Genomic DNA, 27444 nt, shown 5'->3' with positions numbered 1-27444 from the left:
TCGTGTTCTATTATTTTTAAAGTTTCTAATGCATATTGGTGAATTGGCCTCTAGAAAGGTACCAGTGTCTATTTCAAAACCTTGGTCCTTCTTAGTTTCTCATATCAAAATGCATGCTCATAGGCCCCAGTGATATTAAAAGCTCTGAGGATAGGCCAGGGAATATGTATTTTAATCTGCCCTCCTAATTCTTCTGCATTAATGCCTGAGAACTACTGACTTGCTGCATTCAGTTCAAAAAATATTCAGTTGGCAAACATTTATTAGACAAAAAATAAATAAATAAGGACCTCTGAGCTAGTGTATCTATACCAGAATTTAACTTGAAGTCTCTTTTTGGCTTCTGACTTTTAGATTTTTTTTTTTAACTGTGACATAGTGTAGTAAAACGATGTATTAATTAGGTAATCAAGAAACCAGATTATACACATGAAATTACTGAGGCTCATAATGGTATGTTTACTTCCTGGTGGTCACTTAGAGATGTAGTGGTAAAGGTTGAATTAGACAAAGGGCCCAGAGTCATCCAACCTTTGGGAAAGAGGCAAAAGGCACCAATGAGAAGATTGACTCCTGAAGCAACCCCATACCTCAGCCAAGGAGCTTTTACCTGCCCTCACGCCCATACTTCAAGACACTCATGGGCAGCCTAGACCTAGTGAGGGGTCCAAGTGCCCATCTTGGTCACCTAATGGAGCCAGACCATGGTGTGCCCTGATCCCTGAGGTGGTAGTCTGAAGAAGCTGTACCCAGGAGGACAGAGGGCATCTGTGTGGAGAGCATCTATGTGATCAGTGCCATAAGAGTAGAGTAGGAGGTGGGTTCTGAGGTCAGAAATCAAGACAGTGGAGACGGTCAGGGCAAATGCCGGACTAAAATGTGTGGGTGAATTTGAGGTCATGGCAGGAATGAGTTGAAAGGAAGACAAAGCAAGAGCTAGAGGGGAGCTGCAGAGGATTTGGTCTCGAGGATGGAGTCCCACTGTGTGACCTCACAATCAGGGGAAGTACCTTCCCCAAGCTGTGCCTGCCTTTTTAAATCTGAAAGGTGCTGTGTGCTGGGCTGCCTTCTGACAGCAGGTGAGTAGGAGTGTGGCCTGAGAGGAGACAGGCTGGAGCAGGAGGAACCTGAAAATGGAAATTTAGGAAACAGTGGGAAAAAACAATCGTAGCAGAAACCATAGTGAACAAAAAAACCAGTTTCTTTAAACTCTCACCACCTTCTAAGAGGAAGTCTGACTATTCATCCTGCTTGCGTAACTGCTGAAACCCATCAGACCACACCTGCTGATCACTTGATGGTATCTGACTTCCCAGCTTCCTCTCATTCTACCACCTCAACTTCCAGAGCCTGCCATGGTGTGACGACTTTCAATTTCTGCCTAGACAGACTGCTCAGCTTCCTACCATCCCCAGTTCATGTTCAGGTTCTAGAAATCAACTTTAAGTTCCTCCATACCTACGTCTGTGTTGAGCCCCTGCAATGGCACCTGGTGACACACAAGAGCCAGAACCCAAAGGAGCTCCTTCCCAGGACCCTCCCAGGGCTTAGCCACTGGGGAATTTTGCTGATGATCCCCAAGCTTCACCGCCCTGTGCTCATCTCCATTATCTCATGGGTGCCCCTGTTCAGGATGGCTTCTCTTCTGATTCTTGGCCTCCTGGTCTAAACTCATGGCTCCAGGGTCATGATGAGTAAGAGTCCTGGCAAAGTCTACAACCTCCCTTGAATCAGAGATACCACAGATGGAGGGTGACTTTCCAAGAATGGCTGGGCTGGTTCAAGTTCTCGCTATAATGTTGGCCCTATGTAAGACCCATTGCCTTGCTGTCCTGCACAACTTCTTGAGTGAGGCACCTTCTGATACTCAGATGACATTCTCATTCCTCACGAGACCTGGACTCCTGGGCCAGGAAAGCCCATGTGGTGGTGACAGCAGTGCCTCCAAATCTCACCCACAGGAGACAAAAATGGGGGGCTCCATCGCATCCAGACAAGGTATCCACATGCTGCTGGAGAGTCCTGGGTGGTCACAGAGAACAATGTTCAAGGGCAAAGAATGTTCAGCAGGTCCCAAGATTTGACGAATGCCACTGGTGGTCCCACCCTTGCCTGTCTACGTTAACTCCATGTCCACCACTTCCTCTCACACTATGCTAGTAACAATCTAGCCTGAGAAATTAAAAGTATTCACGCAGTCTCTGGCCAAAGCTGCAGAAAGACCCTGGCCCAGGCAAACTATGTCCCTGCCCCACAGCTGTCATTTTACCTGTCCCATGGGAACATGTGCCATGGTATCAAGTCTGTCTGCTGGGCCAAGAGCCACTGCCTCAAAGAGGCTCCGTGCTCCCAGATAGCAATGTCCCACCACTGCAGTCGGGAGCAACTGGGCAAACCCAAAGTCTCACCCAACATTCAGAGAGCCCACCCCATTTTCCATCATCTAAATGAAACACAGCCCAAACTGCTGTGTAGACAGCTACTAGGAAAACTGGAGCAGTGAGAGACATCTGAGATCACCCCAGCTAAGCTCTGAAGGCCATGAAACTTGACTGCCTTCTTGACTGTGGCTCATCAAAAGGAGCCCCTACAAATCTGGTAGATGGCTAAAGTCAAAAATACTGAGGTTACCAAATGCTGGCAAAGATATGGGAACACTGGGTCTCTCCCACATCACCTGTGGCAATGTAAAATGGTACACTCTAGGAAATGGTTTGGCAGTTTCTTATAAAAGTTAAACATAACGCTTACCACATGATCCAGCATATGCTTACCATGTGATCTTGGGTATTTACACAAGAGAAATGAAAACTTATATTCACACAATAAACTTTACATGAACATTTGTAGCAGCTTTATTTGTAATATCTAAAAACTGGAAAATAGCCTAATTTTTTTAGCAAGTGAATGGGTAACACACTGGTACATCCACACCTTGAAATACTATTCAGCAATAAAAAGGCATTTGCCCTTTACATTCAATTCAACTGGATCACAAGGGCATTATGCCAAAAGCCATTCTCAAAGAGTTACATGCTGCCTGATTCCACTTAGAGAACATTGAGACTGACGAAATCACAGTGGTAGGCCAGGCGCAGTGGCTCATGCTTGTAATCCCAGCACTTTGGGAGGCCGAGGCAGGACTGCCCAAGAGTTCGAGACTAGCCAGGGCAACACAAGGAGACCCCATCTCTACAAATATTTTAAAAATTAGCTGGGCATGGTGGCGCACACCTGTGGTCTCAGCTACTTGAGAGGCTGAGATGAGAGGATCACTTGAGCCCAGGAGTTTGAGGCTGCAGTGAACCATGATTGTGCCATTGCACTCCAGCCTGGGTGACGGAGTGAGACCCTATGTCAAAAAGAAAAAAAAAAAAATGACAGTGATAGAGAACAGATCTGTGGTTTCCAGGAGTTAGGGTTGGAGGACAGGCGTGATTATTAGAGGAGGAGCACAGAAAACTATGGGAGTGACTATTCTCTGTCCTGATGGTGATGGTCATTACTCCAGCCTGTCCATGTGATGACATTGCATAGAACTGCAGGCATACAGGTACACACACACACACACAGAGTGCATGTAAAAACTGGCAAAATCACGTAAGACTGTATCTGCGTTTATTTGAACTATACCAGCATCTGTTTCTTGGTTTAGACCAAGTACTACAACTATGTTAAGTACTGCAACTCCCATCACTGGGAGAAGGTGGAGAAAGTAGACACTGTAACTTCTTGTACATCTTATGCTCTTTCACACACAAAAAAAAGGTATTAAAACTTTTTAAAAGTTTTAAAAATTATGTTTAAAACAGGGATTTTTCCCACCCCAAGGAAGGGGATTTATCACCTGGCTTCTCCTTTATGAGCAACTCCTACTGTTTATTTTGCCGCCTTCTAACTTGCAGTTTGGAGTCCACAGCGTCCTGCTGGCTTTGGCCACACCCTCTGCTTCTCAGAGACAGACAGCCCATCTCAGGTGGAATCAAAGCTCCAGTATGCCAGCACTGAGTGTGAATGGGGCCCATTCACCTCTTCCTTAGACCATAACTTCAAAGCTAGGTAGATTAAGATCTAAGAAATGGTCTCACCGTGAAAATCAAGGACAAATCATCATTCTCATCCCTGCGCAGTAATTTCTTTTCTGGAATGGCTCTTTGTCTGCTCTGCTCTTCATACAGATTATACTCTTCACCTTCGCCAAATGGCCCCTCCTTTAATGGAAGGATATTAACCCTTCTTTGCCCCCCTTTCAATCTCATTCAGCCGAGGGCTTTCTTTTAGCAGCGCTGCTGTCTCTGGGCCTTGTGCCACAGCTGAAGGCTACAGAGTGAGATGGCTGCCTTCTCTTTGAAGCATTTACGCTTCTGTCAAATACCTTTTTGCTAGACTTGTCCCTGGAAAGACAATTTTGAAATTAAATTTATTGCGAGCCGCCTAGGTTAGCGCTATGGAATTGTACAAGGCCATGGGCATTTAGGTCCAGGGGGACTCGTTGCACTCAGCACCTTTGGATCCCTATCTTAATGAAATTTGAGCTGTATTTATCCCCAGATTCTTCAGAGGAGTCCCCAGCATCGCCTAAGGTCGAGGCTGAGCATATGGACTGAAGCCTATGCAGCATCCTGTCCGGATGTGACAATATGCTCACAAGCCTCTGCTACCCCAGGACTGGCCTCAGCCTCCAGCTTCCATCCGTGCCTTAGTTATTAGAAGGACTCATCTCAAGAGACCATGATGAGAGGGACACCAACGCACATTTCTCGGGCCTGGCTGTGAATAGGCAACGAGGATCATGTGCTAGAAAGGTGACAATTTTAATCGCTGACTTTCCGTAGTCGTCGGTGAATCTCATAGTTTTGCACCTTTTAGTTTCAAAACCGTACTGAACAACGGAAAATGAAACCTGCAACTTATTTTTAGCTGTTCATACTAAATCATGACATTTTTGTTTGCAAACCATAGAGGATAAAGGCTACTTCAGCAGGCTAAACTTAGTCAATTGACTTAATATAGCAATCAAGTCTGGTTCTATGACAAGTCTCAAGTGACACTTGAGAAGTTCCAGGTGATATTTTGGCCAACATTGCTATTTTGCTTAAAATTATATTTAGTTGAGTTTTGGTTTTAGTTAAACAAGTGTAGTATAATATTTTCATCTGAGAGGAATTGGAAAACATGTTGTAAACCCTCCATACTGCTATCTAGTCATTAATTCAATTAATCTGTAACTATTTTTAAGTATCTGTTTGACAGCTTAGAATTTTTTTTTTTAATTGAGCCAGTGTGTTGAATTACAAAAAGCAGAATGCTAGAAACTAAAGAACATGGCTTCTGTGCTCATTGCTGGGTCCTTTATTTAAACGTGATGCTTACCCGTTTGAACCTGATTTTCTTCTCCCTCAAAGCAATGGTTTAGATGGCATTTTCTAAAGCGTCCTCCTCCTCCTTCAATTCTGTGAAACACACTCTGCCACTGAGGACCTGAGGAAATGTTGAGGTATTCTTTGGAGGCTGTGGCAGGGTTGTCTCACCACTCTTATTTCTGTCTCCTCTTTCCCTGTTCTAGGAGGGACAGGTTTACACAAAGCACTGTGGTCTGCTTGCCAGAAAACTTGTAGCTCCCCTTGATAAACAAGTGATTAAGTACTTGAAAGGTTTTCATAGGGATTTTCAGCCCCCGAGCCCATTACTTAAGTCCCGAAGCAAGTACTTTAACTTTAGGAAGGGGCTTCATGCTACAAAGCTGAAGATCCCACTGGTAGTGGTAGAGAAAGGACTCCGGAGATTGGTGTTGCTGAGTCCAAAACATCCTCAGCACGCCCCTCCATTGTAGTAGGCAATGCTTTAGGCACCTGGAAGATACAAAAAGCTTCCAGGAATCAAGCCAGAGGCATGGGCCTAGGTAGATAATTCAATACAACAAAAATGTACTGTGCCTTTATCTTTAGGCCAAAGGAGTTAAAGACTCACTGAGGCTTGTTAAGCTGCTCTGACTGAGAACCCGGTGTATTGTGGCCCTTGCTGAGCTGCAAGGTCACGTATCTGAGAGAAGAGAAAGCAAGTAAGTTTATTCCCAGGTTTAAGTCTTGAACTATTTGTGGCCCTGGGTGAAGAAAGATACAAAGAGAAGATTATGCTCTCACACGAGGTGGATTTTTATGGATCTGTAAGAATTCTTACTTTTCTACCTTCATTTCTCTCCCCACCTTCCCTTTTCAGCCTAGTTGCCTGTTTCTCCAAAAAGATGAAACTCTACTTCCCTGCTGAATGTGTTTTGCCAATTCAGAAGCTAGAAGGCCCTGTTGTTTTACTTACTCTCCATCTGGTGCCTGCATGACAAGCAGTCATGGCAGAAAATGAACGTGTGATTGGGGCGTAGGAATGCTCTTCATCTCCATGGGCACTCAAGGTCATTATTTGTGCCATGTTTCAAATGCACTGAGAAATGAAAGTAGCAACTATTCTGTTGCTAAAGCTGAGTTAGTGATTTCCATAATGGTGGTGACACCTGTTGAGGATGCTCCCACAGGACGATCTGAATTGGATTACGATGGGTTGAGATGTTGTCCACCACAGTCTCCCTTGCAGCCTATGTCATTTGCCACTTTGCCTTTGTTAAAAAAAAAAAAAAAAAAAAAAAAAAAAAAAACATGGTTTACAGTTCCCTTTTCCTTCCAGCTCTTTCTATTTTGCCTCATAAAATATTTTTTGAATTATCACAAATCTCCCACTAAAATATTTATTCTGCTTCCTACACCTAACTTTCCTACATGGTCCAGCTGATTCTGCCTCTTTCATTGTGTCTTTTCCACCTGCTGGGCCCAGCCTGTCTCCAGCTGTTGTCATTCTAGGTTCCCACAATTCCCAGGGACTGGAGGGTAGAGGTTGGTTCATATAAACAGAGGTAGTCAGGACTCCAGGGAGACAAAGTCCTCTACCAGGTGTCTGCGTAATAAGATTACTGACATCAGGGATGGAGTATGGCCATAGGAGGAAGTTTCATCCTCTTAGGATTGGTGGGAAGACATAGACTTTGCAATCAATCAAACTTAGGTTTGAATCCTAAGTCTGCTATTTTCTGTGTGTAATCTTTATTAGTTCCTCGCCTAAAATCGGTGATACTCAGTTTGCAGGATTATTGGGTTAGAATGAAATAAATAAACATTGGACTTGTAGCTAAAATATTGAGTATATGATAGGTTCTCCGTAAGGGTAGCTATTACAGACCTTTTAGCTCTGATCAATGTGGAAGGCAGAAGTTCCTGCTCAGGTCTCTAGGCAAGATATGGATGTTCAAAGTAGCACTGAACTTTCTTGAAAATCCAAAGGCATTTTTGGTCATTAGTAAATTAAGTCACCATGTTGTTTCCAAGACTAAATATGCTATAGACAGATGTAATAACCAACCTCATTTAAAAAATGTAAACTTTTTAAATACTAAGAATTTAAACAAAAGTGTATTTGGTAAACACTTTTTTTTTTCAATTAGAATAGCCTAACCTGATAACAATGTACCCACAAATGTTGACTGTCTCTATTAGGTGTAAAAAGAACCCAGCTGTAATGTTTAATGTGGTGAATGGCATAAAGGAACATGCAAACTGATCCAAATGTTTATAAACCAAGTATTCCTCTGGGACTCAGTGCCCTGACTTTATGTTTTTTTTTAAAACATAGAGAGTCAAGCTTTGTTCATACTTGAATTATGTACATTGCATTAGCCATGCAATTTAACTTTAACGCACAGGACTGCAAAGAAAATTAGCTCAGCCTGCAGAACAACGAGACCGTGAGCAAGTAAGCACGTTAATCAAAGTGAAAGGCTCACTCCTCACTTCTAGCTCTGTCCTTCTCCAGCCTGTGCCTGCCAGATTATTTGGGGTTCTTCGTGTTTGACTTGTCAAAGTGGCAGAAACAGGCTAAAATGTTCACTGTGGAAAAGGGATTTGCCTTTTAAATTAATGTTTGTGCACATGCCCCGAGGAGACTGATGAGAAGCACGCAATTTTTAAAAACCATAAGCGAACACATACCCTTGCCACTAGTAATCCTGACAAAGCTTAAGTAATTCAGGCATGAGCACGGTTTTCTGAAAGTATAAAACAGGATTTACTAGTTGAGAATGTCTGCCTAAACAACCTCGTTGCTCTGAATATTTTAACTATAGTTCACATTTGTTTAACCCTAGCAGGTCTGGTAAACGCACCATGTTTGCTGATTGAGTGTTTTGGAACATCACAAAATAAACCAATACGTGGCTTTTGGCTCGTTTTGACAGAGTGGACAGAGAACCCTACAGGGGGGTTGGAAACCATTTGCCCTGGCATCTGGCTTACAAGTACCAGTAGGGAACCTGACCACATTCACCAGTCTTTCTGTAAAGGGAATATAACGCTATTTACTCATCTCCTGAGAGCCTAATGTGGATTACTGTCGTTGTCACTGTCATTTATTATTCCCGACAGAGGAGGCAGATGACTTAGTTCTATGTGGTCAGAGTTGATTCCATAACGTGTATATTTAGCCTACATGATAATAATTTGCGAGTATTTTTAAATGAATATCTAGCTTTCAAATGTCATTAATGGAGAATATCTCAACAGAGATATTCCATGCCTGGGTTCCACGTCAACCTCGTCCCACCCCACTCTAATGACTCTGCTTTATAGATGACCATATATTAAATTGGTGCCTTATAACTGAGCGCGATCATCTCTCTAATTCTCAACCCCCATGGTAAAGGAGGAATTGGCCTAAGGACACTCCATTCTAATTTTCTGATGCTGTCAATGCTAGCCAGAGCTCATAGAGCAATGATGTGGGGGTGGGGAAGATGGTTCCACCATTGGTGTGAGACCAGGAGCTACTGTTTTCGTTAGAGCCACATTTATTTCTGGAGTAGTTGTGGGAGAGAGATGTGCTCCAAAGAGAAGAGGACTCGCTATGGTTCAGGTATGACCCATCATCTGGACACCTCAACTCAGAGACTTTAAAGTGTATGGGTTATAGGAGGGCAGGATACATTCCACACATTAAGCTAAAAATCACTTGTGCTCTGGGGCAGGTGATAAAATGAGAGCTAGAAACAAAAGATCCAGTTGTGAAACCTAGTACCTCAGCTAAGGTGTTTGAACATATTTTCTCTTTCAAAAATATTCTGGGGAACTTCAATGTGTTGCTAACCTGATTGTTTTCAGCCAGTCCTTACAGAAAATTGAGGCGCTGGAAAACTAGCAACCCCAGAAAATATTAATTCATTTTTGCACGTGTTAAAATTAACAACAGCATATTCAGTGATGCAATAGGCAATTAAAGACTTTTGGAGAGACAAGAAGAAGAAAACTATAAATATTATATATTCAAAATCAGTCTCAGCATTTTATAAAAATGTTGGCTTATGTCCAGGATCTAAGGGTGGGGTGGGTATGGTTTCTTTGTAGCTAAAGAAATAGAGTGGAAAAGAATCTGTTCTATTCCTTAAAAATAAAACACTTCTTGTTTTATACAGCATGGCAGATAAAACGCTTTTTTGTTTTTTTACCTGCCGGCAGGATCTGGAGGAAATTTTGCTAGCAAGCTATGCTGTTTTCCTCTTTGGGGACATGGTGACACTGGTTTTGTAGCAAAACCGTATTTGCTTATTAGGCATTTCTTAAAAATCCTGAATAAGCAGCTCTTTCAACAGTTTTGTTCCACATGTTAAACATTTCATTGCAATTTGAGCTTCGAGTGTGTGTGTGTGTGTGTGTGTGTGTGTGTGTGTGTGTGTGTGTTGATAGGAAGGAATGAAAGGGGGTGCATAAGAATTCCTGAAGGTTTTTTATTTAAAAAATTAATTCCTCACCATTACGTATTGGAGTATCTGCAGAAGGTGATTCCAATTTATTACATACAGCCAAACTAGATCCCATCAATCTTGAGCAGTGGGGGTAGGGAGGTGGTATTGAAGACGACATGAAATTTGGTGTTTGAGTAGATGTGATTTAATTTTCAGAAAACATTTCACTCATAAAACGGATAGCAACCCAGTGTCAGCACTGACCTCCTGATGTCAATGTCATCATGCAAGCGTAGCTAAAATAAGCCTCAAAGTAAAACAAAGAAACATTGCAACTCAGCACAATACCATTTCTTCTCTTACAGTATGTACTATCTATAGCCTTTTGGTATTCTTATTAATGGCTTGTTACTTTAAAATTTAGCTTTTGGAGGGGGAGGGAGAAGAAAAATCATTGTGTTTTTTCTATGTTCTGAACGCATACAGTATGCTGCTGTAAGTCTTAGTATTATTTAGGTCACTATCCTAAGGATAGCTTTTATCGTTCATGATGGTCAGCTATGCAGCCATAGGAACTCAGCATCAATTTATTTTTCTGTTCTGATTTTATTCTGCTTCCAAGTTTAAAAAAATTCATTCACATTTTAATAAAATTCTGAGGCGGTATCTGCTGCTCTGTACTGCAGATACATTTAGCAGGATACATTTACACTGCTTGTGGTTAAAGGTTATAGCACAGATACAGACAGCTGATCATGCAATTCTCCTACAAGCCTGCCGGCACCATTTAGGATTTTGAAAAATAATCTAGAAATGCTATACCCTTTATCAGCATTATTCTTTACTTTGCAAGAGCTTAACAGTTTTGGTGTTTTCTTAGCAATTCTATAAAATTAATAATGTATAAAATGCATCCCAGACCAGATACATACTGTATTGAAAGCTTTCTTCAAGAAGAGAATATGAGAGCGTTCTTTCCAGCTTATTTTCTTCCTTAGCAAAAGGACTGTTTGATTCTCAGAAGCAGAAGGACACATTCATTGTGGAGCAGCTCTGCTTAAGTGTATGAAATGCCTTCTGTCTGGTTGCAGAATTTGGAGTTTGCTAAACAGTGTTTAGTGATTGGGCTCATCTTGCATCACCAGTTGATGACATTTTTCTTTGTTCCCTCCTACCCAGTTGAACCAAGACTCTGAGGCTGATATGCAATGTCACTTACAACATTAATCAGATACTGCATTTAAGGTGAGCTGTCCCTTGCCTCCTCCTTCCCCAGTGCTCGTGTGCTGCATGCAGTGCGTATCTTGCTTCTGCGAGCCTAAGATGGCAGGCAGGATTAGCCGTGCTTGTGCTGTGTGTGCATGCTGTGTCTAGAATTCATTACACGTTGCCTAGTATTTCAGATGTGAGTATGTAAATGCTCTGTATGCCATATCATCTGGTAGCGAAGACTTGTTTTTGCCTCATTACAGCCTTAGATATTTCAACATCACCTTTCATTTCCAATTCATTTGCTTCTGGATGTTTGCTTTTCGTCACATCTAAAATATGATTTTACCTTTTTTTTTTAAAACAAAACCAACCACCCCCACAAAACCCTAAAAACAAAAACAACAACAACAAAACTCTGCTACCAGATGGTGTCTCTCCTTTCTTCATGCATTTGCTGTCTTTTAAATAATGTATGTTGTATTGTTAATTAATGTGAATATCAAATTAAACACTTGAAACTTACATGTTTATTATGCAGGTAGGAGGCAAGGTGGATTCTATTTTTAACTCTTATGCACTCCATCGTGTGCACGCAACTTGGGTTCTCAAATTTGTATTTTCAATGCTGGTATCAGTGGTTTGATTTTCAGCAAATGTGACAGTGGCCTTTGCAGTGGTCAGCTCCGAGCTTTGAACTCTCAGAGGAGGAAGGGGAAAAAAATTCAACACACCACCTCCTTGGTTGCAGTCTCAGAGAAACCTTGGATGAGAAACTTCTTTTTTCAATCCTGTTTTCCTGTTGATAAATTCAGTTCTGTGATCACAGTTCATTCAAGCTGTTCTGCGTATGATTTTTGTGTGTATGTGGCAATTGCATCTAAAACTTGTGAGCAAGAAGACAGAGAAATCAGTTGGTCTCCATCGCTTTACGTAAAAATGGCTGAGTGTCTTGTCATGCTAGCACTGCATTAAGTGATACATACAGGTAGGTTGAAATTTGCATGTTTTTATAGGGTTTTTTTTGAGCCATGCAGCAAGAATATTAGATGCATTGAAATGTGACTTTTAAAAAAACAAAAATTAAATAAGACAGTTGTAATCTTTTGGGAGAGGGTTTTTAATTGGATAGCCTCTGCTATTCAGATAGTATAAAAATGTATAGATTTTATGAACTTATTAAATGATTCTGCCATAAAAGGGAGATTTTTTAAAAAATCATATATATGATAGGTGTGGTACCATTAGACAACAAAAGAATTTTTTGAAAAGAGTAATGATTCAGCTCCATTTTAGCTTGAAACTAAAAATAAATGGGTTTCTGGAGATGATTTCAAAGAGCGTAAACAAGCTTAATAAGAAACATTTAAAATATTTAAATTTTAAGAAGCGGTCTTTAAACGTGTTATATGAGAAGATGAAAATAAAAACATGATATGCTTCCAAAATTAATTTTAGGTAATATACAAGGATATACTATATTATGTATATAATTTGGGGGGATGAGGAGTTACAGTTTTTAAAGAGGGAAATATTAAACATAGATGGCCCTCTTAAAAAAAAATAGAGCTTCACTAAATGAAACCGAGCCCCTCGAATGGTTCATTGCAGACCATATAGCTGTGGTTCGGGCACTTTTCAAAATAATTTCATGAGCTCTTCCCTTTGGGCTTAACTTCTCAAATATATTTTAGTTTCAAATTTAACACTGGGCCAGAACCTGTTTCCTTGGTAACCAGATCGTATTTAAACATGCAATAACAGATATGCAAAAGAATGTCTTTAAAAAGGAAACAAATGTTTAATGAAAAATTTACAGTTATTTTTCCTCTCATATAGAATCTGAATTGGTTTTAGATATTTTTAAATGCGGTCTTCAAACCTTAGAAATTAAGCCAGGTTTCTAAACATATAGAGAAAGCTTGCACAGTGACAGCTTTTCTCCCCTCCTTTGTGTTCAGTACTTTCAAAATTAAGGTGTTCTTTGCAATATGCTCCAGAATCCAGGTCAAGGTTTGTGTACAGAGGTGTAGTTTCATTATCACAAGTTCACCAGCGCCACTGAAACAAAAGGTATTTCAGAAATTCTGAGAATTAGAAAATGCTTGTGCTCTTGCTTTCCCTGATTCCTCCGTTGGTAACCTCAGAGCTCTCAGTAGAAAAGGACCCACCCAAACCCAAGCCTACCCTTCCAATGACAAGTGCACCCAGAACCTTTGTGGAAATATCTCTATAGGTGTGTTAGGAAGATGGTGCTAAACCTGAAACCTCCCCGAGGTTTGCTTGGATGTGAAGAACACTGAGATTCAGAACCATCTGTGTAAATGGCTGCTTTATTCTAGTAGTTTATCTAATATTCTATTCCATAGCACTATCGTAGAATTGAACCTCTAATGGGCTGAAGGGTGGTAGTGGTTGTTGTTGTGTTATTTTGTAGCCAACTAAAATATTTTGCTTGGAGTCTTTCTCTGGTTCAATTATTTTAGAACGTGACTCATCTCATACTGATTTTGTTCTCCAGGCTTGCCGTGAAATACCCTTTCTGCAACACCTTTTTTTTTTTTCTTTTTCTTTTTTTTTTTTTTTTTTTTTTTTTTTTTTTTTTTTTTGACTGTTGGGAGCCATTTTCCTTCTTGCCTGTGACTTTAAATGACTAAGTACATTTTTAGTATAGTATCAATCAGAAGATTGTCAACTGAAGGGAAATATCAGAAACCTGATTCAGTATTGCCTGTTTTTTTAGTACCAACAGCATTTAACAGTTGCAATAGGATCAAGCTAATTGTCATTCGCTCTTGAGCAAATAATGAGCCAGGCATTTATAATTAAAACACTACTGCTATTCAGAAAGATTCCAGCGACATGTCTTCTATTTTGATAGGCTAGTACAAAGTAATCATTTTGCACCTATTTGAATCTTAATTACAAGATTAGATGGATGCAATGCAATTGTTTTACCATTAAAATGAATGCCTGACAGATTCAACAGTGTATTTCTTCTTTATAGAATATCGATTCTTTTGTTTGTAACTCAAGCTTGGTTGCGTCATCTTGTAAATTTTCATACTTAATGGGGTGTTTTTTGGTGGCATTATTCACTTACGTTGCTCTTGGTCTTGCCTGAAAGAATTTTAAACCCAATTCAAGGAGCTAGAAAGCCAAATAAGATTATTGGGTAGTATATTGTACCATCATCATTCTGATAAATAGACTAGTGACCAGAAGAATAATTACTATACATTACTTTGTTGTGTTTCACCTTAATACTTTACCTTCATATTTCATAGCAATGTTGACAAGGCACAAAGGTTTTCGAAACTTACCCAGTTACAATTATTACTGAATTCCCAAGATTAGCTGAAAATGCTTCTTGATGATTGCAGAGGATGGCACTTACCCCATCTCATTGTTTGAAAAGCTATCCTGAATCCATTTACACTTTTTGGCTATGTTGTTTATACTGGGCAGCCCAGAGCAGGTGTGACAGGGAGACTGTACAAACAATTGCCCTGTTCTCACCAAAACAAAATGGGCAAATATGTGGTTTTCTGCTGGAATTATTTATAGTATAAAATACTATAAATCGACCCTTTTTTTTCCTTTGGAGAGTAGATGTTTTTCCAAACTTTAATGCCGTGGGAATACCAAGATTGCATCTCTTGCTATAATACTAGAGTAGTATTGATCTACCTCATCCATTTCCATGGATCCCCTGGAGATGGACTGGTAATCAGACCATGACTTAGGGCCTCTTAACTGTTATGTGAGAAGAATCTAGAAAGAGATCTAGCACTTTTTCTTTAGTACTAAGTCATGCTAAGTCTTTGAGTTCCTGGTACCATGTGGTTCATTCTAACAGCTCCTTTCCAGGGGAAATGCTGTTCTTAACAGCTCTCTTGGTAAATAAACAGTCAACACATTTATTGAGCATCTACTATATTCCAGGCATATTCCAGAGGCTGGGAGAGGGCTGGCAAGGAAGGGAATAAGCAAAAATATAGATCTAAATAAATAAAAAAGACAAGAATGCAGAGGAAATTAAAAATTTTTAAAATGAAAGTGGGCCAGCCATGGTAGCTCATGCATGTAAGCCCAACACTTAGGGAGGCCAAGACAGGAGGATTGCTTGAGGCCAGGAGTTTGAGACAAGCCTGGGCAACATAGCAAGACCCTGCCTTCACAAAAAATTTTAAAAATTAACTGGACACGATGGCTGGGGTGTACCCATAGTCCTAGCTATTTGGGAGGCTGAGGTAGGAAGATTACTTGTGCCCAGGAGTTTTAGGTTGCAGTGGGCTAGAATCACACTACTGCACTCCAGCCTGGGCAACAAAGCAAGACCCTTTCTCTAAAAAACATTTTTTAATTAAAAAAAAATAAAAAATGAGGGTTATTTGGTTCCAGGGAGGAGAGCCACTTTAGAATGGTTGATCAGAACTTTCTGAGGATGTGGCATTTAAGTGGAGATCTGTGTGCTGAGAAGGTCTAGTCAGGTGAAGATCTGACATGGGGCATTACCAGACAGAGGAGTGTTCATGCCCAGCCTTCAAACTTCCCTTTTTTGTGTAAATGTTGCTGTTACAGAGCCTGATCTGACAGCTTCAAGGGCTGAGACTTCCTTAGGTAAGCTTACCCCACAGTAAGAGACTGGCCCAGGTTCCTGTGACTGGTTTTAGCCAGTCAGACTTCCAGAGTCTGGTACTAGTGGGGTCATTGCCTTTGACCCAGTCACAACCCTGAAACTGCCTCAGAAGTGCATTGCAGTCCTAGGTGGTGATGAAAGTCTGGCACAGATTCAGTGTCAACCCAAGAAATCCACAGAAGAAAGACCTCTCAGAGCAGAGAAATTTCTGGGAAGCCTCTTGCTTTGTTTTTCGTAAGAATTCCAGAATTTAAACCCATTGCAAAACATTGAGATAGCCATTGAATTTTTCGTAAAGGCAAAATGGTGGAAGGGTCTGTCTCACCTCATCTCGCCAGTACACTGTCTTAGACCTAAAATGGCTCCCACCACAGTAAAGCGTTTTTCAGGTTTTGCTAAAACGCTTCAGCTCTGCATACATCTTTGCCTGTTGGTGGCTTTCTAAAGACCTAAATAGTGAAGTTTTCTCTCTCTCTCTCTCTCTCTCTCTCTCTCTCTCTCTCTCTCTCTCTCTCTCTCTCTCTTTCTCTGAGAAAAAATCGTTGTTTAAAAAATTCTTCTTAAGAACCAGAACTCTTTCATGCTTTTCAGGTTAGTCTGTTGATCAAGGTCAGGGAACAGGGAACAAAGGGGGAAGTTTGCTATGCGAATTAGAAACTATAAGGCTCTTTTGAGCCTTCTAAATATTTCAGAAGCACCTTCTAAAACTGATTCATAACATAGCAGACTTTGCTTATTACAGTAGAGGTGGCCTGGCTGGAATGTTATACTTAATTTGTTTTGAGAAGCCCTGAAACATTCCACTACAGGACGACAAGCTTGTTTGGGTCCCTTGTAGTAGAGTGGGGAAGGGGCTGGTGGTAAAGGGGCTCTCTGCCCATTAGTGGGGAAGGGGACTGCCACAATTCAGTTTATTTCTTTGAGTGTTTGTTGAGAATCTACTATGTGCCAGACACTGCTATAAGCCAAGCAGAATGAAATACGATATGGTCCCCCTATGAAACTGCAGTCCAGGTTCCCACACAAGGCTAGAGCATTGTATGGACAAGCACAATTGTGTGACCTCCCTGTTCCAGGAAGAAGTAAATGGTGTGCTGTTCTCTTAGTGGCCTTTTATACTGGTCGCTGGAGGCCATCCCACAGTTTGGGGCATTTCAACTGATGGCAAGGACAGTTCTTTACTTGGACTTTGTGTCTTGACCTCACCACCTTCCCGAGATATCTTGGCTCCTAATAAGCCACCGTATGTCTGGCTGCCCTTCTCCAAGCTGGTCCGCCTGCATTGCCAGGTGACCTCAATAACGGCTGCCACTTTTGCATTCATGAGCAGATGTTAAGTTGAGAAGCCCCCAAATGCAAAAATTTGAATTTGTGATGCAGGCAAGATGCTTTTGCTTTTTTACCTTCCCTGGCTGACAGCAGGGATGTCTCCATACTGGCTGTTCTGCAGAAGGCTCTCTGGGCAGCAGGTAAATCAGAGACCAGTCGCAAAATCAATTGTCTTTGTTAGGTGATTCCAGCATGCCACTGCCTTAGCCTAAATGTCTCATTGACCAGAAAATTGCTCTTTTGAACTCAAAAATCATTTTGCATTTTTTCCCCCTTAATGGCTTCCTTGCTTCTGCAGTGATTCCTACTCAGGGTTCAAGACTAGCACTTGCGTCTACACTCCCCTATGTTTGGCCTGTGGCGGGAGTTTGTTTTCCGGTGCTGTTTGGTTTGAAAAATGCCAGTGTAAATATTCTTTCTGTGCTCATGCAAAGCAGTGGAGGCTTTTGTTATGTGCTTTCTACAGTAAAACAATCCTCTTCCTTACTCTGTGGTCATTGCTGCCAAATGGATATTTTGAAATTTCTTTTCCCCTTGCTTGCTAAAATCTCCCACCCTGTCTGAGGCCTTGCTCTAATTAAGGCCTAAGAGTCCTGCCGATCTTCCCCAGCGCTGAGCATGACGTAGAGTCCCTGCCCCGAGGGCCTTACAAGCCAGTGAAGCCAGAAAACAAAAGCCACCAGCCGAGAGTGTGTGGTTAAATCCCAGAAGGGCAGTGCCCTTGTAATTTTTTTTTCCTTTTCTCTTGTTTCTTGAGCTAAGGAAGGGAAGAGAGGAACCTTGAGCCGGGAAAGAAAAAAACTGCACCATGGAAAGGTTCTCCGAAGTACTCAGGGTACTGGGGAGATGATGTGGAAGAGAATGGGGTGGTCATCTGGGAAGCAGAATGGGGAGCTGGCTGTAGATAGAGAGGGCAGCATGGGGGCAGGGTGAGGATGCAGAAGATAAGAAAGAGGGAACAAAGGAAGCAGTCAGGAGGCAGCTGGGGGACAAAAGGCGATGGAGCTGGGGGAGCAAGGTACCAGGGAGAAAGTGGGAAGGAGTTGCAACTAGAAAAAGAAGGCTCAGGAGAGCCCCTAAATGCAGCGTGCAGGCCTACTGCATAGAGACGGGGTGTTATGATGTACTCTCTGGCTTTGCTCATAATGTTGGCCTTGCTCCTTAATTACCCCACATTGCCTATTGTGAAGCGCCTACACACTGATGTCCTTAAAGGTGATTTACTGCAGAGCCTTGTGAACTTTCCATTTCTATCCCAAGTCTCCTATTCTACATGCTGAGGATGCCAGAGAGCCCCTTACCACCACTCCCCACCACCTCTTCTCCCTCCTCCCCATCACTCTGCTAGATCTGAATTAAACATTAAATGAAATGAGCAGACTTTTAAATACATGCTGTGATCAAGTGCTTTTGGTCTTCTACAAAGCACAGATCGAAAACCTACCCGAAATACCTGCTATAAGTTGCAGATTGTAAAAATTTTTTCCCCTCCCTGAACGCACCCGATCTCATCTGATCTCGGAAGCTAATCAGGGTCGGGCCTGGTTAGTACTTGGATTGGAGACCGCCTGGGAATACTGGGTGCTGTAGGCTTTAAAAAATTTTATTAAAAAAAAAAAAATTATTTTCCCCAGAGTCAGATTGCCCACTGGAGGCATGCTACTTTGCTTTGGGAGCCCCCAGAGCCTTCCTCTTCCTTCCTTCACCAGCCTGTCCAGGCCCGGATCTGAGTGCCTGTGGCGCCATCCTCAAAAGATGTTCTGATTGTTTGAATCGCTTGGTCTCCTGGAGAACCACGCCTGGCTGGCATACCAGCATTTAACACTGCGTCATCCCTGCTCTTCTTGCTAAACTCTTGTGGGAATCTGAACAACAGATTTCAGTTGCCTTTTTGCTCTATCTTTGAGGGAACCCTGGCCCAGAGAAGATTGGACTTCTCAAGGTCTCTCAGAGAGTTAAGTGTTGGAACAAAAACCATGCTTGACTCCTAGACCAGTGCTCCTTCTGCTAAAGCTGCCTTGAGGTCACAGGGGAAGCCCAGTTCTAAACGAGAGGCTGACAGACTTTTTCTGTAAAGAGTCAGACAGCAAATACTTTAGGCTCTATGGCATGAAAAAACAAATTTTCAACAAGTTGAGTTTAAAGATCGACTTGATTTTTATTAGCAATCCGTGAATCAGGCAGCACCCTATCTATAAAAAATAGAAAGCTACTCTGTTGGACATGGCAGAACAATTGGTTTTTATAAGGTAGCTTAGACAGGAATAAGGAAATAACATAATACAAAAAGCAGATTGGTTAACATCAAGTTACTGCAGGTAATTTTCCTTATAAGTGTTAAAGCAGAAGGAACTTCTTTATTATTTTGGCTAAGATTAGCCTATTATCTCTCTCCTAATTTCTTGAGACAGATAAACAACTTCATTTCAGTTTGGTGATGTGGAACTTTAGTGTGAGTGACTCCGTTTTGGTTTGGTCTACTGGGGTTTAGTGCGGGAGCCAGTCTAAATCAGTGGCCTCCTATAAATTTAATGTAACCGTGGGTTGAGGCAAAACTGAAGATACTACATAGGTATTTATATAACAAGGGGCAAAGCAAATTTTCATAAATTTTGTATTGATGAAACTCAAAATACAATAATATGTAATATTAAGTATAGTAATAATGATAGATATACTGCTATAGATACAGAATGTGACTGTGTCTCCAAACTTCACTTATGAACGCTGAAGTCTGCATTTTATATAGTTTTCACATCATGAAATACAGGCATACCTCAGAGATATTGCAGGTTCAGTTCCAGACTACTTCAATAAAGCAAATGTTGCAATAAAACAACTTGCACAAACTTTTTAGTTTCCCAGTGCATATAAAAGTTATGTTTGCATTATACTATAGTCTATTAAAGATGCAATACCATTATGTCTAAAAAAATTATACACCTTAGTTTAAAAATAGGTTGTTGCTAAAATATACTACTGATCATCTGAGTCTTCAGCAAGTCATAATCTTTCTATGGGTGGAGGGTCTTGCCTGGATGTTGAAAGCTGCTGACTAATCATTGTCATGTTGCTGAAGGTTGGGGTAGCAATTTCTTAAAATAAGGTAACAGTGAAGTTTGCCACATTGATTGACTCTCACAAAAGATTTCTCTTTAGTATGTGGCACTGTTTGATAGCATTTTACCCACAGTATAATTTCTTTCAAAAGTAGAGTCAATCTTCTCAAACTTTGTACTTGCTTCATCAGCTAAATTTATGTAATATATATCCTTTGTTGCCATTTCAACAAGGTTCACAGTCTTCACCAGGAATAGATTCCACCTCAAGAAACCAGTTTCTTTGCTCATCCATAAGAAGCAATTCCTCATCTGATCAAGTTTTATATTGAAATTACAGAAATTCAGTCCCATCTTCAGGCACTGCTTCTAGTTCTCTTGTTATTTCCACCACATCTGCAGTTACATTCTCCACTGAAGTCTTGACTCCCAAAGTCATCCATGAGGGTTGGAATCAACTTCTTCCAAACTCCTGGTAATGTTGATATTTTGACCTCCTTCCATGAATCGTGAATGTTCTTAATGGCATCTAGAATGGTGAATCCTTTCCCAAAGGTTTTCAGTTTGCTTTGCTCAGATCCATCAGAGCAATCACTGTCTATGGCAGCTACAGCTTTATGAAATATATTTTTAAGTAATAAGACTTGAAAGTCAAAATTATCCTTTGACCAGAACTACAGAATGGATGTTCTGTTAGCAGGCATGAAAACAACATTCATCTCTTTGTACATTTCCATCACAGTTCTTGGGTGACCAGGTATAATGTCAATGAGCAGCAGTATTTTCAAAGAAATCTTTTTTCTGAGTAGTAGGTCTCAACGGTGGGCTTAAAATATTCACTAAACTAGACCTGCTGTCTTCTAGTCATTGTTGTTCCATTAATGGAGTACAGGCAGAGTAGATTTAGCATAATTCTTAAAAGCCCTAGGATTTTCATAATGGTCAAAGAGCACTGGCTTTAGCTTAAAGTTACCGGCTGCATTAGCCCCTAATGGGAAAGATAGCCTGTCCTTTAAAGTTTTGAAGCGAGGCATTGATTTTTCCTCTCTGTTTATGAAAGTCCTAGGTGACATCTTCTTCTAATAGAAGGCTATTTTGTCTACATTGGAAATCTGTTGTTTAGCATAGCCACCTTCATCAACTGTCTTCACTAGATCTTCTGAATAACTTGCTGCAGCTTCCACATCAACACTTACTTCCACTTTGCACTTTTATGTTACAGAGATAGCTTCTTTTTTAAACTTCATGAACGAACCTCTGCATGCTTCATGTTTTTCTTCTGTAGCTTCCTTACCTCTCCTAGCCTTCCTAGAATTGAAGAGAATTAGGGCCTCACTCTGGAGTGGGCTTAGGCTTAAAGGAATGTTGTGGCTCGTTTGATCCTCTATCCTGGTCACTCAAACTTTCTCTATATCAGCAATAAGACTTTCTTATCATTTCTGTGTTCACTGGAGTATCAAGTGAACTTTTTAATTTCCTTCAAGAACTTTTCCTTTACCACTTGTCTAAATGCTTAGCAAAGGAGGCCTAGCTTTTGGCCTGTCTTAACTTTCAACATGCCTTACTCATGAAGCTTAATCGTTTCTAGCTTTTGATTTAAAGTGAGAAATACACAATTATTCCTTTCACTTAAACACTTAGAGGCCATTGTAGGGTTAATTGGCCTAATTTCAGTGTTTTTGTATATGAGGAAATACAGAGGCCCAAGGAGAAGAAGAGAGGTAAGGAACGGCCAGTCAGTGGAACAGTCAGAACATAAACATTTATTAATAAACTCACCATCTTATGGCCGTGGTTCATGGCACCACAAAGCAATTACAATAGTAACATCAAAGATCACTGATCACAGATCACCATAACACATATAGATGATAAAGTTTGAAATATTGTGAGAATTACTAAAATGTGACACAGAGACCCAAAGTGAGCACATGCTATTGGAAAAATGGCCCCAGTCAGACTTGCTTGATGGGGGGTTGCCAGAAACCTTCAACCTGTAAAAAAAAAATGCAGTATCTACAAACCCAATAAAGTGGAGTGCAGTAAAACAAGCTATGTTTATATTCTTCTTTTGATTTTTTCCCCCAGTAATTAAAAAAACGTGTAAACTATTCTTAGCTTGTAGACCACGAAAAAACATCAGGCCAGATGTGGCCCAAGGGACCCAGTGGATTTTGCAGGCCCATTTTCTAAACGGAAACCTGTAAACTGGGGCCTTATTGGCCAGATTCAGTTCACCTGTGTGTTTGTTTCACTTCTAACGATGTTTTTAGTTGAATGAGTTGCCAATGTTTTTGTTTCCTAGTTTTAAAACGTTACTACCTTTTTTTTTTTTTTCCAAATTATAAAAGTAGTATATCCCTACTGTGTTGAACATTTTGGCATGGATCCCTTCAGCCTTTTATCTATGTATGGTGCATTTTTTAATAGTTGAGATAGTATTTTGTAGACAACCTATGTATCTTCTTCTTATCTACGTAACATCAAGCAGAAGCATTTTATATCATTTTAAATAAAGACTTTTAACAAAACCTTTAAAAATTTTATGAAAATCTTAAACATATGTAGAGGCTAGTTTAATGAACCCCCAGTGAGTCATTTGACAATTGTCAACTGCTACTCGATCTTGTTTCATGTAAATTTCCTTCTGTATTATTTTGAAGCAAACCCCAGAACGATATAATTTCTAAATATTTTAGTATGATTTAGTTTGATTCTCAGAAAGATAAATATTCTAAGAGAAAGACTTCTCTCAAAAAAGAAACACTAAAATATTTAGGGGTAAAAGGATGATGTCTGTAACTTTCAAATGGTTCAGGAAGATCTTGGTTAAGTGTATTCAGGAGGTTTTTTTTTTTTTTTTTTTGCACTTTTCTTGCAACTCCTCTATGAATTTGAAATATTTCTAAATGAAAAGTTTTAGAAATGTTGATTATCTCTAAAATATATTTTTAAAATGTGGATTACTAAACAAGAAAAATAACCATGGTACTAGACCACACCAACAAAGAACAATAATTCTTCAATAACATCAAAACATCATAGCATTCAAACACAATAGCATAGCGTTCAAAAAATGAAAGGTCATTTTTTAAAAAACCAATTTATTTGTTTAAGGCTCAAATCCAAATAAGGTCCATACAGTTGTGCAACTGATGCTCTTAAATTTCATTTAACATATAGGTTTCCCTCCTCTCTTCTTTTTTTCTTTGCTATTGCTGTAAAAATTTTGTTGAAGAAACTTTGTAGAATTTCCTCCTATCTGAAATTTGGTGATTACCTCCCTTGGTGCTGTTTTACCTGTTTCCCTATCTCAGAGATTTCCTGTAAATTGGGAGTTATATTTAGAGCCTTGGATCAGATTTATGTTCTTTTTTTTTTTTTTTTAAGTAGTCAACATTTCATAGATTTTATATAAAAATCCTGATTTAGGCTCCAATAGGAAGTGCTGCAGCTCCAGCATTTCTACCTCACAACAAATTGGTCTGGAGTTGGGTAGTCACCATCTCCATTCCCCACCTCCCAACCCCATTTAGGTGGGACTTGAATTCTCCTGCAGGCCAAAGTTCACGCTACTTCCCATAAGCAGTTTCACATATTTATCTGCCTGGCTCCCACAGGCATGGGAAGTTGACACCCCTATCTTTTTTTTTTTTTTTTTTTTTTTTTTTTTTTTTTTTTTTGAGACACAGCCTTGCTCTGTTGCCCAGGCAGGAGTGCAGTGGTGCGATCTCAGCTCACTGCAACCTCTGCCTCCTAGGTTCAAGCTATTCTCTTGCCTCAGCCTCCTGAATAGCTGGGTCTAAAGGCATGCACCACCACGCCTGGCTAGTTTTTGTATTATTACTAGAGATGGAGTTTCACCATATTGGCCAGGCTAGTCTTGAACTCCTGATCTCGTGATCCACCCACCTCAGCCTCCCAAAGTGCTGGGATTATGGGCGTGAGCCATCACGCCCAGCAACATTTTAGTCTTTTAATATATTATCATAATACTAATATTGAAGCCTTAAAAAGAAGGGGTTAGTAAATGTTAAATTGGCCAGGAGTCCTAGTCAGAAAGTGCAAGCAGGCAGTTGTAGAATAACAGAAATCTGTGTGGAGATTAAATGAATGAGGTAGGAAAGGCTTCTAGAAAAGGCTCCTGGAAAAGAATCAGGAACCACACTGTGGGAATGGTGAAGAACTGGTGGAAATTTAAGAGGACATAATCTTGAAAGTCTTGGTTTTTTTTTTTTTTTTTTTTTTTTGAAAATGTATTGAAATGACAAGTATTATAAAGATAGAGGAAACACATCATGTTTAGTGGTCTCAAAAATAATAAACCTTTAAAGAAAAGAAAATAACTATGACAAATTGGGCCCTTCCTGGAAATTTCCAGATAGTTCCCCATACTCAGAAGAATGATTAAGAGAGAGAATCTGTGACTGGTTATGAGGAAGGATGGAAAATTTTGAAGGACGGGTTGATTATGTAATTTTTAGACTGTGTTGTTTAAAACTGTTGCCGTGATATTTTAGTTATTAATAACAATTTGGGAAATCTAGTCACTTCTGGAGAAGCATTTGGCTCTAAGAGAAAGAAATGCCACTGTTTGTGAATTCCCAAGTGGATGTAAAGAACCATTCACTTGCTAAGCCTCTTAAGAAAGCCAGAGCCGGTTTTACCCTTAACAAGCTGTTGACAGAGGCTGATCAAGGTACCACCTGGAACATGTTAACAATACAAAAAAGTGGACTGTGGAGTCAGACCTATGTTTCAATCCCTTTATGTCACTCGCCACATGACTCTGGCAGATTACCCATGGAAAATTTCTAGGCTGGAAAAGTTGTTTTACACACAGTAACTATGATTCTTACTGCTTGGATGGTAGACACTTAGAACTCTGAATACTTTACTTCCAGTATTGACAACAGCCACAACAGCCTACAGCAGCCTACAATCCTAGCGCACTTGACGTAATACCAGGTACTATTGCAAATGCTTCACGTGTATTATCTCATGTAATTCTTAAAAAGCCCTTTAAGGTAGGCACTAATATTAAGATTAGTCCTATTTTATAGATGAAGAAGCCAAGGGAGTTTAGCTAACTTGCCTGAAGTGGCCTTGTAACCAGCTGGGCTTTAAACCTAGGCAGGCTGACAGAATTGCCTTGTCTTGCCACTTCCCACCTTCCAGTTGCAGCGAAACACAGGGAACAATACCAGATACTAGCACTTCCCAACCCTGGTTCCTAACCCATGTGCCTCAGTTTTCTTGGAGGTCTTTGAGTAATTTTCAGAGTTTCCAAAAGCCTCAGTGGAAACATACAAACATGCCATTATTAAGAGACCACAGGTTATTTAGGTTGGAATCCACTATTAACAACAGGTTAGCTCAGGTTTTGAGGAAGCTCTGATTGGCAATTGCATATGCAAAAACATTGCAGGTTTTTGTTTTTGTTTTTGTTTTTGTTTTAAGTGGGAAGATGAATCACCACTTAATAAATGCAATTTAGTGGAGTAGATCTTTCTGAACATGTGGCGTATGAAGGAATAATAGGAGATGGGGAAATGCTAATGTACATGTATATGCATGTTGCCCAAACTGTAGGTCTTCAAAGCTCTTCCTTTTATTTTTAAATAACGTGATTCTTTAATTTGACTTGGAGTCAATGTATCTTTCCCTCATTATTTAAAATGTTTTGTTGGCTTTATATTTAATATTGGAGTCTACTTTATTCATCAGGTGATCACATTCTTAAAACATGGTCAGGAACTAGGACGCAGAATTGCAAGTACTGTAGATTCCAGGCTAAAAACAAGACGTAAGTTATGCGAATAATTGACTTTTTAAGCTGTGGCCTTCTTTTTTGGTTTGTTGTTTTTTTTTTAAGAAAATTTAAGAGTAAGACTCTACTATCAAAACACTAGAGAACATGGCCGATTTTTAAAAAACAAACACCTGTCCATTATTCCCGCATTGGGCGATTCGCTCCACATGGCCAGCTTTTGGCAGGCCCTCTCTGAATACTTTTTCAATGAGCAGCCCCTGGATCTTGGACGGAAGATGCCAGCGGTCAGGGCCCGTCACTTAAAGAAGAGGACTGGGTCTTTTGCGTGAAATAGTTTCTACACCACGTTGGGAAAAATCAACCTAGGCCTCTCTTGACGGCCATAGAAAAACACAGGTGACTCCTTATTCCTGAGAATGTGATGCAATTGAAAACAGCACCGGACTTTCTGTGAATCCTGTATGCAGAGTCTGGAACAGGAGCCCACGGACCCTTCTGGGGCCCGGGGCCTTGTTCTGACAGTCACCAGGCTCTGTGGCCCAGAGTCCCAGCTGCGCTGTCCTTCCGCAGGTTCCCAGCTGCGTCCTCCCCGGGAAGGCTGAGGCCGCTGCCTCCTTGGTGGGAGGCCCCGGCCGGCCCCTGGGTCGGGCATGGGGCCTTGCGGGGACGTCGCGAGTCCCAGCGCTGCCCTCCTGAGGCCCGGTCCTCGCGCAGCGGTTCCCCCGGCCCCGGGCCCGCCGGTTGGGCCGACCTCCTCCCGGACGGGCTGCGTCCTCTGCCCCGCGCCGGGGGCGGGCCGGGCCGCCAGAGCCGAGCCGCCGGCGTCCATTTTCTGGGCGGTGCTGTGCAGCGCCGCGGCCGGACTCGCGGGTCCGGAAGCACCATGGACCCCCGGGGAAACGCGCCGGCGGCCCAGGAGCCGAGCCCCGTAAGTGCCCCTCGCAGGGTCTTCGCGGGGCCGGGGTGGGTGAGGCGCGGCCTGCAGGCGCGGGGCCCGGGACGCCGCCAGCCCGACCGCCCCTCGCTTCTGGAGGGAGCCGGGAAGCCTGGCTGGGAAAACCCTGGCAAGGGGTGAGCTCCACAAACGCGGCAGAGCCGAGGTGCCCGCGGGGAGGAAGCGCCCGCAGGTGCCCGGAGCGGGGCGGGGCGGGGTGGGCTCGGCTGGAGAGTGCGGGCAGGTTGCGCCGCATCTCTTGGCCCAACTGCGCGGCTGTGCTAGAGGGCGGGGGCCGGGGAGGAATGCGCCCCCGGGGCTGGGGACGTGGTGGGCTCTGGTCCAGGCGAGCTCGGGCACTGCTTTGACAGTCACACCTCCCGTGTGCTGGATTGGGAATCGAACCCTAGTCCTGACCCTACGGGACCTTGATAATTTCCTTGATGCAACAGCAAGCCCCTGGAATTGAACGGGACGTGCAGAGGCAGGGCCCTGCCCCCAGGGGTTTGCAGTCTCAGCCGCCTACTTCTGCAGTAGTTAGGTCTGTTGTGTTGCTACAACATACAACACAACCGCCAGCCGCTAGCCACTTTTCGTTAGGGTACATCATAAATCACCTGAGATTTTTAGTCTTTCGGCGGTTCTACTTTATAATTCCTGCTCTGCGGTAGGTAAGTGACTGATTCCATTCTGGATGTTGGCCCTAACTGAGTATCACTT

The 27444-nt window shown here is 41.5% G+C and overlaps 1 protein-coding gene and 1 pseudogene across 9 annotated transcripts in view; both read left to right on the top strand.

The window, feature by feature from the left end:
- The window catches only part of ZBTB38 (zinc finger and BTB domain containing 38), a 131721-nt gene that overhangs the window by 49856 nt on the left and 54421 nt on the right, over positions 1-27444 (top strand). For 2 of the 9 annotated variants that reach the window (XM_074405819.1, XM_074405818.1), the window contains one exon: positions 10958-11023. The exons of 1 other annotated variant lie outside the window; for it this stretch is intronic. The gene's annotated coding sequence lies outside the window, so the exon portion shown is untranslated. Of the gene's footprint in view, positions 1-6638; positions 8953-8977; positions 10842-10957; positions 11024-11064; positions 11976-26592; positions 26719-26836; positions 26862-27037; positions 27396-27444 lie in introns of those variants that run through there. 6 more of the 9 variants (XM_074405820.1, XM_074405823.1, XM_074405824.1 and 3 more) reach the window with 6 other exon arrangements.
- On the top strand, positions 18437-18551 carry LOC120360864 (5S ribosomal RNA; annotated as a pseudogene).

The sequence above is a fragment of the Saimiri boliviensis genome, chromosome 9 (assembly GCF_048565385.1).
Source record: "Saimiri boliviensis isolate mSaiBol1 chromosome 9, mSaiBol1.pri, whole genome shotgun sequence".
NCBI classification, from domain to species: Eukaryota; Metazoa; Chordata; class Mammalia; order Primates; family Cebidae; genus Saimiri; species Saimiri boliviensis.
This window is presented reverse-complemented; position numbering and strand designations above follow the sequence as displayed.